At 34.7% G+C, this 7500-nt stretch overlaps 1 long non-coding RNA gene across 1 annotated transcript in view; it reads left to right on the plus strand.

Annotated features, from left to right (window-relative positions):
• The window catches only part of LOC149135981 (uncharacterized), a 15317-nt gene that overhangs the window by 3333 nt on the left and 4484 nt on the right, over nucleotides 1-7500 (plus strand). Inside the window, exon 1 of the long non-coding RNA XR_016241410.1 lies at nucleotides 1-6298. This exon is cut by the window's left edge and continues 3333 nt beyond it. This is a non-coding gene — a long non-coding RNA (uncharacterized LOC149135981). The remainder of the gene's footprint in view (nucleotides 6299-7500) is intronic.

The raw sequence follows: 7500 nt of genomic DNA on the forward strand, positions 1-7500 counted from the left end.
ATAATAATTCTAACCTACTAATATTGTTTAATGAAACTAACTTAATCCTCTGAACATTATTTATACTCAACCTTCACTTTATAATCAATCTTTTCTAACCACAGCTGAAAATTGAATCCATCCTAGGAATCATTGTGTAACATTTATATCAGATACATCACAACATTATGGATCTTTCCTTGCTGTGACCTTATAATAAAGCAGTGTTACTAATTACTACATAATGAAGTTCTTCTAGTGATCACTCTATAATGAAAATGAACCATTTATTGTTGTATAACAAATTGCTCCCAATCATTACAATAAAACAAACCTCTCCTGCTTATTATACAATTATCTCTCTCTCTTAACACTGTATAATGGAACTCTCTTAGCCATTAATCTACATTGTGATCAGTATTTTATGAACCTGAGTATACTGTTACTGCATAATGAATCTCTCCTTTATATGATTCAATAATGAACCTTTGCTAACAATCACTGTATAAAAAGAATCCATCCTTGCCGTCACTGTAGAATGAAGTTCTCTGACTTATCAGTACAAATTAAATCTCTCTGAGCCATCACTATATAATGTATATCCTATTCATTTCTCCAAGCCATCATTTTAAACTCTCCCAGTGAAACTGATCTTAGTCACAGTTATTGACCTCGTTATGAATTTATAACAAAATGAACTTAACCATCATTAAATAATTAAAATGATATACATAGCAATTTGTGAAGCCACAACTTGAAAATGAACCGTCCTAGCTTTTATTTTATAATGAACCTGATCTAACCATCACTTAATGATAAACTTATGCTAGTCATAAATGCATAAAAAAAAAGCTCACCTAGTCATCATTTATAAACGATCCAACTAAGCCATCAATGTTTAATAAAGTTAATTAGTCATCACTTTATAATGAATCCCTCTGATACATCACTGCATGAAAAATGTGACCTAACTATCTCTATCCAATGAGCCTGATGTAACCATGTCAAATGAAAATCCCCCCCCCCCCCAACCACCACCACCACCACCATCATCATCACTTTCACTGACCTCTTTTTCATGCTTGCATGGGTCGGACAAAGTCTGCTGAAGCAAATTTTTTTTACAACTGGATGCCTCTTCCTGTTGCTAACCCCCATCTGTTTCTAATCAAGGTAATATTTCTCCATAGCCAGACATATTCTCATAGAATATTGGAAATGAATGACACTGCTTGCATGACAGTGACACTCATTTACAACTATCACATGGTATCAAGATAAGGAGACAAAACCACACACGTATTCATAGTCACCCCACCACATACACACACATGCATGCATGCATGCAAATACACATACATATAATGGAATTCAGTTTTCATTTACCATATCCATTCACAAAACTTTGGTTGGGTTATAGCAGTAGATACTTGCCCAAGGTATCTCACAGTAGCATTGAACCCAGAACCATGTGGTTGGGAAAGCAAATTTCTTAACCATGCAGCCATGCCTGCATCTATCAATTCTACAATAAACTTAATCTAGCCATTAATGCATAATGAAACTGACCTAATCGTCATTATACAGGGTGTTCACAAAGTCTGGGTACATAGGATTAACACATACTTAAAGAAATTATTATTTCTTATATTTAATTGTCTATGTTATGATTTTATTTACTCCATGTACCCAAACTTTGTGGACACCCTGTATAAAAATCCTGGTAAACCCATTTTTATATAAGAAATTTGATATGTAGTAAAATTATGCTGAAAAGTCACAATACCATATGATAAACACTGAAAAGCATTACGTGCACTTCATTAATTATGTATCTTGTGCTGTATCAATTTATCCTGGCTCGAAAGCATAATATAATAATATATTATGAAAGCTGATATCTTATCATCTGACTACACACTTAGTTTTTTTTAAGCAACTGGTGTGATTATTGAAGTACAGAGCTAGTCTTAACACCAGTAAAATATCACTGAGCTGTATAACACCACGTTCACTTAAGCTACTTGTCACAGTTGATGATATTTCTCTGAGCTGGTCTCCATTTAATGACTTCACAATCAATTTATGATGAACTTGACGAAGCCCTCACTTTATAATAAACATAGCCAAATCATCACTATAACATGAAGCTGGTCTGACCATCACTGTATAATCATCCCAGTCTGTCATAAACTATAAGAAACTTGAATTATCAATCGCAGTACTGCTGTAACATATCCGGAAATACAAACAGCAAAATTAATCATTAATGTAACGTTTTAATAATTATTCTATCAAACATACACACAAGTAATACTTTTACTCTTTCAAAGCTTTGTAAAACTTCTGTTGTAACTAGCTCATATTAACTGTGTATAGTTCTTCAGTTGTATATTCTTTGTTGTTGCACTTTATACCTGCTTAATGCCATAGTATAGGAGTAAATGATGAAGGCCAGTGACTTGCCACCAGACCACACACACATACATAATTATTTTAGCAAACACTGTGATTACTAAAATCTGGATCTAGACTTCCCACCAACGAAATATCACTGATGTATAAAGCATCACCTGTAGTTAAACTGCCAGTCTGCATGATTTAGCCAACACTGGATAATAAATCCATTTTTAACAATCAGTGTATTATGAACCTGGCTTAACCCTACTGTATAATATATCTGACACATGTTTCTGTGTAGAAATCTGGTTAATCACCCAAGGTAATCAGAACCCTATGTTGCTATTTATGTGATATGAACCGTCCCAGCCATCATTGTATGATGAACCTGCCCTGCCCTACTTTGCACAATAAAACTGACCCTGTCATTTCTGCACAATGAAACTGACCTTGTCCTCACTGCACAATATATGTTCTAGTCATCACCATCTGATGCTCTAGTCAACTTTTACCTTGTAACGAAGCTGACCAAGTCATCTCTGTACAATATATATCCTAGTTGTCCTTCCCTATAAGATGAGTCTAATATGTTGTCACTGTATAATGGAGCTTGTCTTTTCATCACTTAGCACTGTGCCATAGTTACCACCATATAATGAACCTCTCCTAGCCACCACTCTGCAATAAATCTCTCCCAGTCATCACAATAGAATTAATCAACCTCACAGTACAATGAATCTCATTGAACTATTAATGTATAATGAACCTATCCATGCTGTCACTGTACAATGAAGCTTACCTAGTCACAACCAAGTATTGAACCTCTCTAACTCATCCCTGTATAATAGCAATTATCCAGGTCATTCCTGAATAAAAAATTTCTCCTAGCCATTAACGTATGGTAAACCTGCCCAATTCACAATTGTATTATGAATATACCACCCTGTTACTGTGTAATGTTTGTCAGAATTTTTGATGTTACTTGAAACTGTATTGTATTTAAAATTAACACTTTGATTGCTATTACAACATTTTATATATAATTTTCTGTAGATTTATATTTATTTCTTTTTTCAAACAGATATCAGTTTAAAATGAAATTCAAAATAACTGAGCTCCCCCACTCTCTTTCTCCCTCTTTATATTTTATCATCAATACTGAATTATAAGCGTTATATTAACTAGAATCCACAGGAGAAATATTTACAACCAACTAAAATCACTGTATAATGAATGTCTTCAAGCCATCACTGTATAAAAGAATATCAACTTCAAGTCCATTGAAGACAATGTTTTAGCATGGTCACAGTTCAATGACTGAAATAAGTAAAAAAAATTAAAGAAAGAACGACTTCATGTTTGGCATTTTATGGGAAATGATGTCAAGGAAAATAAATTAATAAATAAAAACTCAAAGACTTTCTTGCTACTGTTTCAAGGACCAATTTAAGCTTGAACTGAAATAAGCTAACTTCAATATCAACAACTGGTAATTTGTTTCTGGTGGAAAAGCTTAGTGAGCAACTTCCAGAAGATGCATAGATTTATGTGAAGATCTTGCATATCAAGGAAACAAACTGAAGGAAGGAAAATCTGATATAACTTCTACATATATAAACCAAATTTTCCATTATTCTTTCAAGCCCTGCCAATTTGCAGTCAACATACAATAAAGCATGCTTTACACCAATGTCTTGGCCTTCATTAACAAACAAAGGTTACCTAAATTGTTTTCTGAAGAGAAACTCTATTGTTACAGAGTAAAGTCTGTATTAGTAATTTTTAAAATTATTATTGTTATTGAAACAACTGCAAGGGCAGCGAGCTGGCAGAATCATTAGTACACTGGACAAAATGCTTAGCAGTATTTTGCCCATTGCTACGTTCTGAGTTCAAATTCCGCCAAGGTCACTTTTGCCTTTCATCCTCTCGTGGGTCAATAAATTAAGTACCAGTGAAATACTGAGGTCGATGTAATTGACTAGTCCCCTCTGCACTAGATTGCAAGCCTTGTGCCTTCAGTAGAAAGGTTATTAAAACAACTACAACCCTTTTAGTTTGTTTCTTTATTAGCAGTATTCTGAAATGTTTGAATCAAATATCCTTTTTTCATATATCTGAAGAGGTGGGATACTGCCTAAAACCATTTTATTTCCTCCTAGGGTAGGAGATAGCGTAAGTCAAGTGTTTTGCTTCTAATCCTTGTTTTGTTTGTTAATCTTTGTTTTGTTTGCAGTGGTTAGATGGAAGATGGTTTAGTTAATTTATTCATTTGTAAGAGTTAAGCAAGTTAACCCTTTAGCATTCAGATTACTCTGTCAAATTCAATACTTCACATTGTTTTGAATTAATCATACATTATCTTGTAACTTAGAGATTTCAATGATGTGATTGTATATTTTTAGAATTATTGTAGAGTAGATGTTGTTGTTGGCACTCTGTCGCTTACGACGTCGAGGGTTCCAGTTGATCCAATCAACAGAACAGCCTGCTCGTGAAATTAACGTGCGAGTGGCTGAGCACTCCACAGACACATGTACCCTTAATGTAGTTCTCAGGGATATTCAGCGTGATACAGTGTGGCAAGGCTGACCCTTTGAATTACAGGCACAACAGAAACAGAAAGAAAGAGTGAGAGAAAGTTGTGGTGGAAGAGTACAGCAAGGTTCGCCACCATCTCCTGCCGGAGCCTCGTGGAGCTTTAGGTGTTTTCGCTGAATAAGCACTCACAACAGCCGGTCTGGGAATCAAAACCGCGAGTCCACTACCCTAACCACTGGGCCATTGCGCCTCCACAGAGTAGATGTAAAAGGCCAGAATTTGAGAATATGAACATAAAACAGGTAGAATATTTAGGTTAGATGTGGCCGGTTTAAATGCTAATGGGTTAAGCAAGGTGAGTGGAGGTGACGACAAGTGATCGAGACCTCTGGCGATTTGCTATGCTTGAGAAGACACATCAAGCCAAGTGAAATTGTAGTCGTCAACGTAGTGACGCGTAAAAGACACCTGTGCCAGACACATAAACGGCATCCATGATGGTGACATGTAAAAGACACCAATGCGAGTGGCACATAAAAGGCACCCACTACACTCTTGGAGTGGTTGGCATTACATCCTCGGTAATGAGAACAGGACTGTTCTCATCAATCAGGGGAGACAACTCTAAATTTTACTTAAACACGGTGTAATATTTTTATAAGCATTCTTATATTGATAAATCACATAGATGTTAGCCATTCAATGATGTATTCCCAATAAATAAAAATTTTCTTCTTAGAAAAAAAAAAAAAAAGCTGAAAAAAAAGCAAGCTGAAAAGCCCAAAAGAGTCACTGAGAAAAGGGGAGATAAATTTCAAGAAATTTACAAGTAATTTTTTTAAAAAGAATAATGGAAAATCTGATCTTTGTTATCAGGAATAATGTCAGCAACAGTCATATTTCTATCTCATTGAACCTCATCAGCACTGCATAGTCAACTTGAGTTTGTTTGTTTACTTCAGTTTTGTTTTTGTAAAAAAATTATTTTCATAATTAACAAGTGTTGTGGAAAACATTTTAAACAAATTCACACAAAAATAAAATTCTTGTTTTGCCTTTATTGAACAACTTATACAATTATTATTATTATTATTATTATTATTATTATTATTGTTATTGTTATTGTTATTGTTGTTGTTGTTGTTGTTGTTATTTTTGTAAGGTGGTGTGCTGGCAGAACCGTTAGCATGCTGGAGAAAGTGCTTAGCAGTATTTCGGCCATCACTGTGTTCTGAGTTCAAATTCTGCTGAGGTCAACTTTGCATTTCATCCTTTCGGGGTCGATAAATTAAGTACCAGAGACAACACTGGTGTCCATGTTACTGACTCGGCCCCTCCCACCCGCAAAATGGCGGCCCATGTGGCAAAATTTGAAACCGTAATTATTATTATTATTATTATTATTATTATTATTATTATTATTATTATTATTTATCAAACTCCTTTCCTTCAAACACTCATTCGTTGAAATCAATGTGAGTGACCCTCATCACTATTATTATTATTATTGTATATCAACTACAAGAACAAAAGATTTTGTTTTAGAACTGTTATAAATAAAAAAAAACATCTTTATTTTTATTTGTTCATTACAAATAATGAACAAATCCATTACAAATTTGTTTGTTCATTACAGAGATAAGAAGACCTTTCCATGTTTATTTCTCATATTTAGCAATGTCATTATCGTCATTGTTATTTTTTACCTAACAGAACATATTTATGATCAAAGACACTAAAACCATGACCATCCTATCTTGTTTATTACTGGAATGCTGTAATCTTAACTAGAATAACCAATACATTCAATTTAAGATGGTATTTTTTTTTTTTTATTGTTTACTTGTTTCAGTCATTTGACAGTGGCCATGCTGGGGCATTGCATTGGAGAATTTTTTGTCTAATGTATCAACCCCAGTACTTATTGCCATTAAGCCTGGTACTTATTCCATTGATTTCTTTTGCTGAACCACTTAGCTATGGGGACATAAACACATCATCACTGACTGTCAAATGATGGGGTGGGGAGACAAACACATACGCAAAGACACACACACATAAATATATATATATATATATATATATATATATTTTACATATATATGATGGGCTTCTTTCAGTTTCCATCTACTGAATCCACTCACAAGGCTTTGGTTGGCCTGAGGCTATAGTAGAAGACACTTGTCCAAGGTGCCACATAGTGGGACTGAACCCTGAACCACGTGGTTAGGAAGCAAGCTTCTTTCCACACAGCCACAGGGAAAGATTTAAGAGGAAATTGGTTGCTGTTTCTAGTAAGCCAAACGACCATGTAGAGGTTGTCTTATGGTTATTGATACAGAGATGAAGAGTAGAATTCTACATTTTTGTTTTTTGCCAGACATAAAATAACTGAATTTATCCACCGTAACACACTCTACCTCCACCTCAGATATGCTGTCTCCTCTTTCTGACTTTTCTCCCATCACTACAGTATTCTTTGCCCCTTGGGGTAGCTTAATTTCATGCCCCCTCCACCCATGCTCACTCGACTCTTATCTCTCCTTTCCTCATTATGCATATGTCTTGCTGTGTTTTTAC

This window comes from Octopus bimaculoides, chromosome 4 (assembly GCF_046866305.1).
Source record: "Octopus bimaculoides isolate indiv1 chromosome 4, ASM4686630v1, whole genome shotgun sequence".
In the NCBI taxonomy this organism is placed as follows: domain Eukaryota; kingdom Metazoa; phylum Mollusca; class Cephalopoda; order Octopoda; family Octopodidae; genus Octopus; species Octopus bimaculoides.